The 9,624-nt window shown below is 35.6% G+C and overlaps 1 pseudogene; it reads left to right on the forward strand.

Moving 5' to 3' along the window:
• Positions 1 to 364: 364 nt before the first annotated feature.
• On the forward strand, positions 365 to 802 carry LOC102928744 (cytochrome c oxidase subunit 7B, mitochondrial pseudogene; annotated as a pseudogene).
• The last annotated feature ends 8,822 nt before the right edge of the window (positions 803 to 9,624 follow it).

Below are 9,624 nucleotides of genomic sequence, written 5' to 3' on the forward strand. Positions count from 1 at the left end.
CTGTTTTCAGAAAATTCAGTCTATAGTTTCTTTTCCCCTTGTGCTAGAACAGCATCTCATGGTGGCAGGAACATGGGGAGGAGACAGGACATGGGACCAGGTTAGAACTTCAAAGACCTTCCCCTAAAACCTACTTTCTCCATCTCTGCCAATGTCCCCAAACCTCCAAAACTGTACAGTCAGCTGAGGACCAAGGTTTTAACACATAACACTTGGGACAGTTTTATAATTTTAGTTTAAAATTTTATATGTTTACTTGAGTGACTGTCCCTTTCATTTAAATATAATAAGCTAAAAATCTTTGAGAATGAGGGCCTCTTTGTTGTAATCACTATTGCATCCTTTATTAAGACACATGGTTTTTCAGGGCTCTTTGCAAGGGTAGCTGGGGCGAATTTGCACTCAGGCAGTGCTGTGGTCACCGCATTTCCATCTTCTCCGCGATGTTGCCCTTTGTCAAGAACGCAGTAAGCTGTCTCCAAGTTCGAAGCATTCAGCAAGTGGTGGCAAGGCAGAGCCACCAGAAACGGACACCTGATTTCCATGACAAATATGGAAATGCTATATTAGCAGGTGGAGTCCTCTTCTGTGTTTCTACATGGACGTATACAGCAACACAAATTGGCATAGAATGGAACCTGTCTCCTGTTGGCAGAGTCACCCCAAAGGAATGGAGAGATCAGTAGTCATGCCAGCTGCTACAATAATCAAGTGATTGTGTCGAAATCAACTTAGAAGTGATTCCAAGTCAATGAATCATGTATTCACTAAAATATAGCATATGGAAGAAAAAGTAAAAGACTTCTGAAACCTTAAAAAAAGACATGACACATAATCCATTACTTATAAATTATAATAAATGTGTAATTCTTTATAATAAAGATAATTATGCTAAGTAGAAAATATGTTAAGCAAGTATCAGGCAACGGCACTTCGACACATGCCATATATTTGGTTGGTGTTTTGGCAATCATATCCAGGGAAATTTTAATGGGTATTATCCAAGAATTTTCCAATTGCCATGTTAGCTTGATATAAATCACCAACGTGAGATTAAAAGTAAGTGTTAAGGTAGGTACAGTAGTTTGTTCCTAAAATCCCAACATTTGGTAAACTGAGACAGAAGAATCTTAAATTCAAGGACAGCTTGACCTACATAAGTGAGTTCAATGCCAGTCTGGGCTGCATGAGATCCTGTCTCAAATAAACTGAACTGAAATCAATTATCAATAATAATTTAAATAAATAAATGTTTTTTACGTGTAATTGCAGCACAATCAGATGAAGTCACTTTTATTTTCCTACTCTTTGTGAATAGAGTTATTTCTGCTCTTTGACCTTCTGTCCTATTGACCTATTGGACCATTAATAAAAATTTCTTTAAATCTCAACATTATTTCATTGTAATTGACATCTAAATAGGTTATTGCCTTCTAATCCATTGCTCCATTATGACCTCTTATTTGAATAGCCTTTTGTCTTACAAATGCTCCAACACACCTCAGGTTAAAGCAATCCGTGAGTGTTTCATGAATGAAAACATTTTTGCATGTAGTGTACAGGACTGAAGGCTTATTGTTGTAATTTAAAAACGGCAGAAGATGACCTTGGCGGGTTGGAGCCAAGGGGCCCTAGAGAGTCACACCACACTACAGAACTCACATGGAGGGTTTTACTGGAAGATGGGGTTACAGAAGGGGGCACTCAGAGTGGGCAGGGCTGAGGAGAGAAGAAGAGAAAGGCCTGACAGGGCCCAGCTCTTAAAGAGGGCTTAGGGAATGCATGCAGACTCATGAAGCCACGCAGTGCATGTGCGTGGATTACCGAGTGAGGCCTTAGGACCCTGGAATGACCAAGCATTTGCCTGAATACTGACAATGCATAGGAGGTATTCTTAGTGGCTACAGCTGGGGTCCCTGGGGATAGGCCAGGTGATGCCAGAAATGCTAACACTTATGAGGCAAATACTCTACTACTGATGCATATCCTTATCCAATTTAGTACCATTATTGGTGGTTTTTAATATTTCTTTTTCCATTGCTCCTTGCTATTCAACTTTAGAGTAGATTTCTTTACTCAGTGTTGTAAGCAGCCATTTGTGATATTCACTGTTCAATTCTTAGTTATTTTGTCCATTCCTTGGAGTTGGAGTTGCTAAGTAAAGTCAACTTTATGTTTTCCGTTTCTGCCTTTACTTTATTAATCTAATTTTTCTTGACTCTTATACAGTCAGGTTACTATGTTAATAGCTGTATGTTGTTCATTGATAAATTTTATCAGATTGAAAAGAGTTCATCCTGTAACCACTGTGCTGAGAATGTGTTGTACTTTTTAACAAGGGGTTTTAATTTTATTGTTATGAAAATACTTTTCTGACTTATTCTGTAAATGTAGTATATAAAATTGATTGAGTCTTGAGTATTAGAGAAGCCTTTCATTCCTGAGGCAAATCTTATTTGGTTATGATACATTATACATTTTTATATACTGTTTAGTGTCCTTTTCCAATATTTCATGAGGATTTTTGCCTTGCCGTATGATGGATTTTGCTCTGCAATTTTCAGTGTCTTTACATGAGAGTTTTCATATGATTGATTTTTCTTTCTTATAAGTAGATATAAGTCATTAGTGAAACTAGCCCTCCTGGAGAATAATCACTGTGCTTTAAACTACAGAGAGAATAAAATACATTTTTTTACAAATGATTATTTTCCCAGTTTGCAATGCTTGCCTATATCCTTTCACTCTCATATTTCATGTTACTCTCTAATATTGTGAGTGAAAAGTACAAGCAGAGGATAAAGACATCACTCTAAACTCTCTATCCCATTCTCTGCAATGAGAGGACTAGCATAAAGAGATAAAGCAGAATCTACTAAGTGGATTCCCAGGCATGGTGCCTGGATAGAAAGTCAGCAGTTCGATTCCATCCCATTCAAGTGAAGCTGTCAAAGGTCAGGTTTACCTGGGTAGAGAAAACAGAATTTCTAAAAAAGGGGAATTCATTAACCCATGAAAAAAATGATTCAGGTGTCACACAATCTTCCTTTTAGGTGGTACTTCCTCCTAGTTAACTAAGGGATATTTAGGTAGAAATCCCCACATCTCCTGTCCTTTCTCTTCACCTCCCAAGCCTGGCACCTTTATCATTAGAATAGATGAATCTGTAATTATGTGTAAATATTGCTATTTCTATCACTTAACATTTACTTTCTTTCAAATTGAACTAATTTAATAGTACAGAAGTTTAATTCTTTAAAAAAAAGCCTAGTTAAAGTCCTTAAATCATACATATTCAATCTCATTTTGAAAATTCTATACTCATCAATGACAAAAATGGTGATATTCAAAGTAACAGTTCTTATCTTTCAAGGAGGAAAAACACAGGTGAAAATGAAATCCTTGTTTGTATACTGCACTGCATGAAACAGTGTAGTATGTGGTCCTTGTTACACGATTACATTGTCTTCCATTTCCTTTGCCTCATTCCTCTGTTTCATAGTACTGTTCACTTACTTCACCAAATAGATTGGCTTTAATCTTTATTTTGAAGTGTGAAAGTAATTTATAGCTCTTTCTGGTAAGATTTATAATTGTAAATATGGACCTAAATTATTTTCTAGAATGCTTCCTTTTCTTTACTATCCCAGAGACCCTACTTTACTCTTAGGCTGCTCCCATAATGTCACTAATGATCTACAGTAACCAAATGACAACTTTAGTTTTCAAACTTTGTCATTCATAGTCATTAGTTGGAGATGAATTCTGTTTTGCTGTCTCTCGGTAGAAAGCTTTTATGAGTCTGTTTTCCAAACTGTTTGTGGGGAACTAATAAATCTTAAGGAGTGGGGATTTCCAAAACTGTTTCTGGTTCTGCACTAGTCAGGCTTTTAGAGTATCAAACAGTTGTAGATAGATGATGCATCCAACAGAAAACTCTGACTCTGTCACAATCTAATCAGAATTTAAAAGAAAAAAAGGAAACCGCAAAACCAAATTCTGCATAAATGACTTATATATTCACATTATATTGATTAACTGGGATCATGTACTGAATCTTAACTATAAGAGAATCAGGACCCAAGAGTTCTTATTTGTAATTTCCTCTTCTGAGAAGTGGTTTACCGTGAGTATTTACAATGTAAAACATACTTGCTAAAATGTTCCTTGTTTGAATAATTAAACCTCAAGCCAGATAAATGCCTGACTAGGAAAGAGGAAACATCCTGAGAGATGAATGAAAGCACAGGAATTTTCATCATTTACTTAACTAAATTGGCAAAACTTATATTGATATTTTCACTTTTCCATAGTTTCTAGGTAGCAGAAACATAAAAATAGTAGTTAATATTAAATGTGTGCATTCATTGACTTATTTGGTTTTCCATTGAGCATTTTGGTTATGGCAATCACTCTTGCACCGAATTTCATGATGGTTTACAGGGAATTTTCTAAATTTTCAAATGACTATAAGTTAAAATAAGTTTCTGAGCAGGTAAAGCAAGTATCCTAACTTCATACTATGAGAAAGTTTCGAAAGTGGTCAGATTGCTGAAAATGTGGGTAGTCTTCTGCGAAATGGGATTCCTGTAGAATGACAGAATCCGTTAAGATGACACAGCTCTCATTGTTGAAGGAACTTCAATATTTCACCCACACATAGTCTACGCCCTTGTCACTATGGCAGCTTTCTTTGGAAACACTGGGGGAAAAGATGGCTCAATGACAAAGAAGACAAAAACTTCCCAAAACTGAATCATCTACCTGCTGTTCAGACTATCTGTCTTCTTCAGGTGTTCACTTGGTAAATAGGTAGAGAGATATGTTCATGTTCAGGACCCATTCTGAATGGCCCTGACCCACATCCTCAACCTCCAGTCTTATCTCCATCCTTCACTTTGGCCTGTCCACTTAATGACACTATTTACCAGTGACTGTTCCATGTTACTTCTAGATAAAGCAGGTAATAAAATACTGCAATGTTAATGCAAGTTTCTATATAGTCTTATGTTTATAGGACTTATATAGTAAGCATTCAATAAAATTAAGAAGAAATTATTAAACAAAAAGCTAATTTTACACTACTTGCAAAGAGACAGACATGGAGGTCAGTAGAAGTGAATAGAAGACACGGACATGAACTCATGCTACTACAGCCATCTAGCTTTTTTGACAAAGATGTTAAATGCACATTAGAGGAAAGATAACTTGTTCAAGATGTAGTACTGGGAAACTGAGTGTCTACTCATGGATGAATGCAACTACATTCCTATCCTTCATACTACACAATCTTCAAATGGATTGAAGATATTAATAACCTGAAACTCTAAAGCTGCTAGGAGAAAAAAGTAGGAAAAGCGTCCAGATACAGGCACAGGCAAGGACTTTCTAAATAGGATTCTAGTCACTGAAGAAATAATGCAAAGAATCAACAATTGAAGGCTAATGAAAATTTAAAAGCCTCTGAACAACCAAGAAAATAGTTAATTGATTTAAGACATGTGATGTCAGGTAGTATAGCCATGATGAAAATAAGTTTGAAGGCTTCTCAAAAATCTAACAATGTATCTATTGTATGACTCAGCTGCACAGCTCCTGGTTATTTATTCACAGGGATCTAAACCAGCATGAAACAGAGATATTTTACAGGCAAGACTTGCTTCAACACTCTGCACAATAGCTGTAATTGTTCTCTGCTTGCTGTTGTCAACTTGACACAGACATAGCCATATCTGACAAGAGGGAATCTTATTTGAGAAAACGACTTCATAAAATTGTACTGTTGGCAAGTGTGTAGGGCATTTCTTGATTAATAATTGATGTGGGGGGGGGGCTGCTCACTGGGAGCAGTGCCATTCCTGGGTAGGTGGTCCTGGGTTGTATAAGAAAGCAAGCTGAGAAAGCCAGGGGGAAGCAGCCAATACAGAGTATTCTTCAGTGGCTTCTGCTTCAGTTCCTGTCTCCAGGTTGCTGCCTTGGTTCCTGCCTTGGTTTCTCTCCGTGTACTGTGACCTGGATTTTGTAAGCTATATCAACACTTTGCTTCCACGTATGGCTTTTGGTCATAGTGTTTTATCACAACAATAGAAACTTCAATTCCAACAAGAATCAAGCTTGGTATGGAAAAACAGAATAAGTACAGAAAATATTCTATGGACGTACAGTGGATTTTTTTCAACCACAAAGAACAAAGAAATATTGCCATTTTCAGAGAGAGTTAAAATAGTTATTTTAAGGCAACTTAAAATAGTAATTTTAAGCAATTTAACCCACTCTCAGAAAGAAAAACATCCTGTTCTATCTTGTTTGCAGTTCTTTAATTTTATGTAGATCCATAAAATCATCAATTATAGATTATGTGCAAGTAGAGGTGACAATGAGTAAAGAGGATTAAAGAGGTGAGATGGACAAGAAAAGAAAGGTGTGGCAGGGAAATATGGTGTACATAAAATATAAACAAACCTGCATAAAAATGAACTTTAAGTCATAAAAAAAGTTGACAGTAATAAACAAAATTCAAGAGAGAAAGAACCCCAGAACCAAGGCATCCAATATCACTGTTACTATTTTGTTCTGCTTTCAGAGCACTTTCCTTTCTGCCAGGGTCTTTTAAACATAATTTAACTTTGGTATTGGAACTGTGCAAACACATTTTAGGACTGTGTAAGTGTAAAAACCACCTGTAAACTGTAGAAGAAGAAAAAAACATGTTGTGAACTTTAAATGAGAGTCGCTTGAATCATTGGCTTGTGAATGACATGAAACTGAACATTGGATTACACAACACATTTTAAAATAGTTTTAGTGTTTTCTACACCTTTCTCCATTGAACATTTATTGTATTCATTTGGCTGTATAATCCTGTTGATTGTACTTTGAGAAATTTAGGGGCAGGAATCCAAGTATGTTCTTCTGTGTTACAGATGTTTGCAATAATTTACGGCTGGTATAAATTCTAACAATGGAAAATGCTTTGTACCAGGAAATAGTTTTGCAAGTCACATTAGCATAGCACAAAGAGAAGAGGTTGGAAAGCTTTATAATGGAGTCAGCTGAAGAATGACTACTAATTCATACAATAGTCCCACACATCGAGCTTTTCACTATGTAAACAAGTGTCTCACTATGTAAACACATCAGCAGAACAAACTGAGGAAGGGGAACTTGAAAAGAATAAGCTCAGTAAGGCCTGAAATATGAAACAGATTGAATAAAACACAATGTTATATTATCAATATACTGCACTGGTTAGCTAAATATAAAATACACTATTATTATTTAAACTATAAGAGGTTTAAATATTGTTACTAAGATTGTTACATATTATTTCCATTTCAATTATACCTATACACTCATAAATAAATTGAATTGATTATATATATTTGAATATACCAGTCACAGATGGTAGCGGTTATTAATAAATTTTACATGAAGTCAGAGAAGACGTGTATATAGATAATTTATGATATACTATGCATTACCTACAGTAGATATATCTACATTATGCACAAAAAAATAAGACCTGCTTTTAATATTTGACGTGAAAAGTCTGAATGGCCATGATGAGATTTATGAGTATAAGTAGTGTATAAAAATTGTTTTATTTGAATGACTAATCTATCCTGTTATAAATGCCCTACCCCTGCAATTTATAAGGAATGCCAGGACAAATGACACATTGGCACCAATGGATATTAAATAATGTTTATTACAGTAAACCATAAAAAAGGTTTCTCAAGGTGAAGGGCTCAGTTTCTGGAAGGAGGGTAACCACAGCTACCTTCAGAGATTTAGGGCCCTTATTAGGTACTTATTAGATGGCCCATGCTGAAATCAGGCCACATCCCTGGCTGGAATAACCAGGTAACCTTCAGTGAGCCTGGAAGGATGAGTTGCTTGCATAGGGTCTCTCATAATGGCTGCCTGACACAGGACTTCAAGGAAGAAAGATGGCAGGGCAAAAGATGCCAGATCACTCACTGCAAGCACAGTTCACCATGTCTTCAGAATAGCTGTGGAAGCAATCTACTCTTTTGTAAATTGTGGTCAAATGTAGAGTTAAGTGCATCAAGCTTTAAATTGGAGATATTTATGTAGGTCTAGTAAATGAAAGAAAAAAAGCAACTGTTTGAAGAGTTAAGAAGAACTGTGTCAGGGCCTGAGTGATGCCTCAAGGAGACACTATAGTGATGGCCTCAGGAGGGAGTTGGGTATGCTAAAGAACAAACTACTCGTGAAGAGCATTCAAAAATGATTTAGACAAAGTCCACTGAATGGATGATATTCATATCAATAAAACATAAGAACACAGGAAATTTTTCACTGTGGAAAAATGTCCAAAGGTAATAAGTGTTTATAGGAGAATATAATAATCATCATCTTTAATTAGAAAATATTTAAAATCACTCAAAGAGAGATTTGTACATTTTTCTGAGAAATAAGATCAAATACTTAATATCAACTTGGTATCACTTCTTGTGTTAAATGCTCTAGTGTGTAGAAAGATTGCTATCTTCAAAAACAGCAATGTTGTCTTAATATGGAAAATATTTTTCCAGAAAATTAGACACTCGATAAGAAAGACTACATAATATAAAGCCTATATTCTTTCCTCTGCCTTCTGGTAAGTTGGTATTTTTACTCTAAGGTAATAGAAAACCCTTTTGTGTCTCTTATCTCAGAATTGTTTGTTAGAAGGTTGGGCAGTACTTAAGATGCTTAATGAAACATGTTTTGTATTTTTTTTTACATATTCATAACAGAAAATCCAAATTTACTTCCTATTTACCCTAAATATACCTACCCAATGCAAAAGTTCTTTTCTGTAATGCTAGAGCTGAATCAAACCAATATTGCAGAAATAGAATACTCTTCTAATTTTAGAACACATCAATGAACTGTCATAGCCCAGAAAATTCTGAGGGATTAATGCTAGCTGCTGTGTGCTTTAGAGGAAAGTATTCTTTATGTACGGTGAAGGTGGCTTTTTTAAAAACTGAGAAAAAAGTGATGGAGATTGGTATAGAAATACTTAGAAATATTAAAAAGCAGTACTTCACTGTATAAAAGATGATTCATACACAGATCAAAAGAGTAGTTTTTGTTCCTACAACTCTGAGTACACTATGAATTTACTGAAAAAGTGAGCCCCAAAAGACCTGAACAGACTTTCATAAAAGAAGATAGACATATGGCAAGTCAGCAAATGAAGAGATTCTGCACATCACATGCCATCAAGGAAATAAAAATTAAAATAGTTACACACACATTATGATAGCCAGAGTCCAGAATACTGACAATAGCAAATGCTGGCCAGGAGGTGGAGTGACAGGACCCCCTCAACCCTACTGGGGATTACAGAGGGCTACTGACACTCAGAAAAAATTCAGCAGCTTCTTATGAAGCAATGATTCTGGGAAAGAAAAACTGTGGAAATGAATACAATATCAATCAGTTTAAGTAAGTACACTGTAAACAGAGGCAGAGGTGTTTTTGTTTTGTTTTTTGTTTGTTTGTTTGTTTGTTTGTTTTTGTCCCAGCTGCCTGGTCCTAAATAAACACATAAAAGCTTATATTAATTACAGAATGCTTGGCCAATAGCTCAGGCTTATTACTAACTAGCTC

The sequence above is a fragment of the Peromyscus maniculatus genome, chromosome 19 (genome assembly GCF_049852395.1).
Source record: "Peromyscus maniculatus bairdii isolate BWxNUB_F1_BW_parent chromosome 19, HU_Pman_BW_mat_3.1, whole genome shotgun sequence".
NCBI classification, from domain to species: domain Eukaryota; kingdom Metazoa; phylum Chordata; class Mammalia; order Rodentia; family Cricetidae; genus Peromyscus; species Peromyscus maniculatus.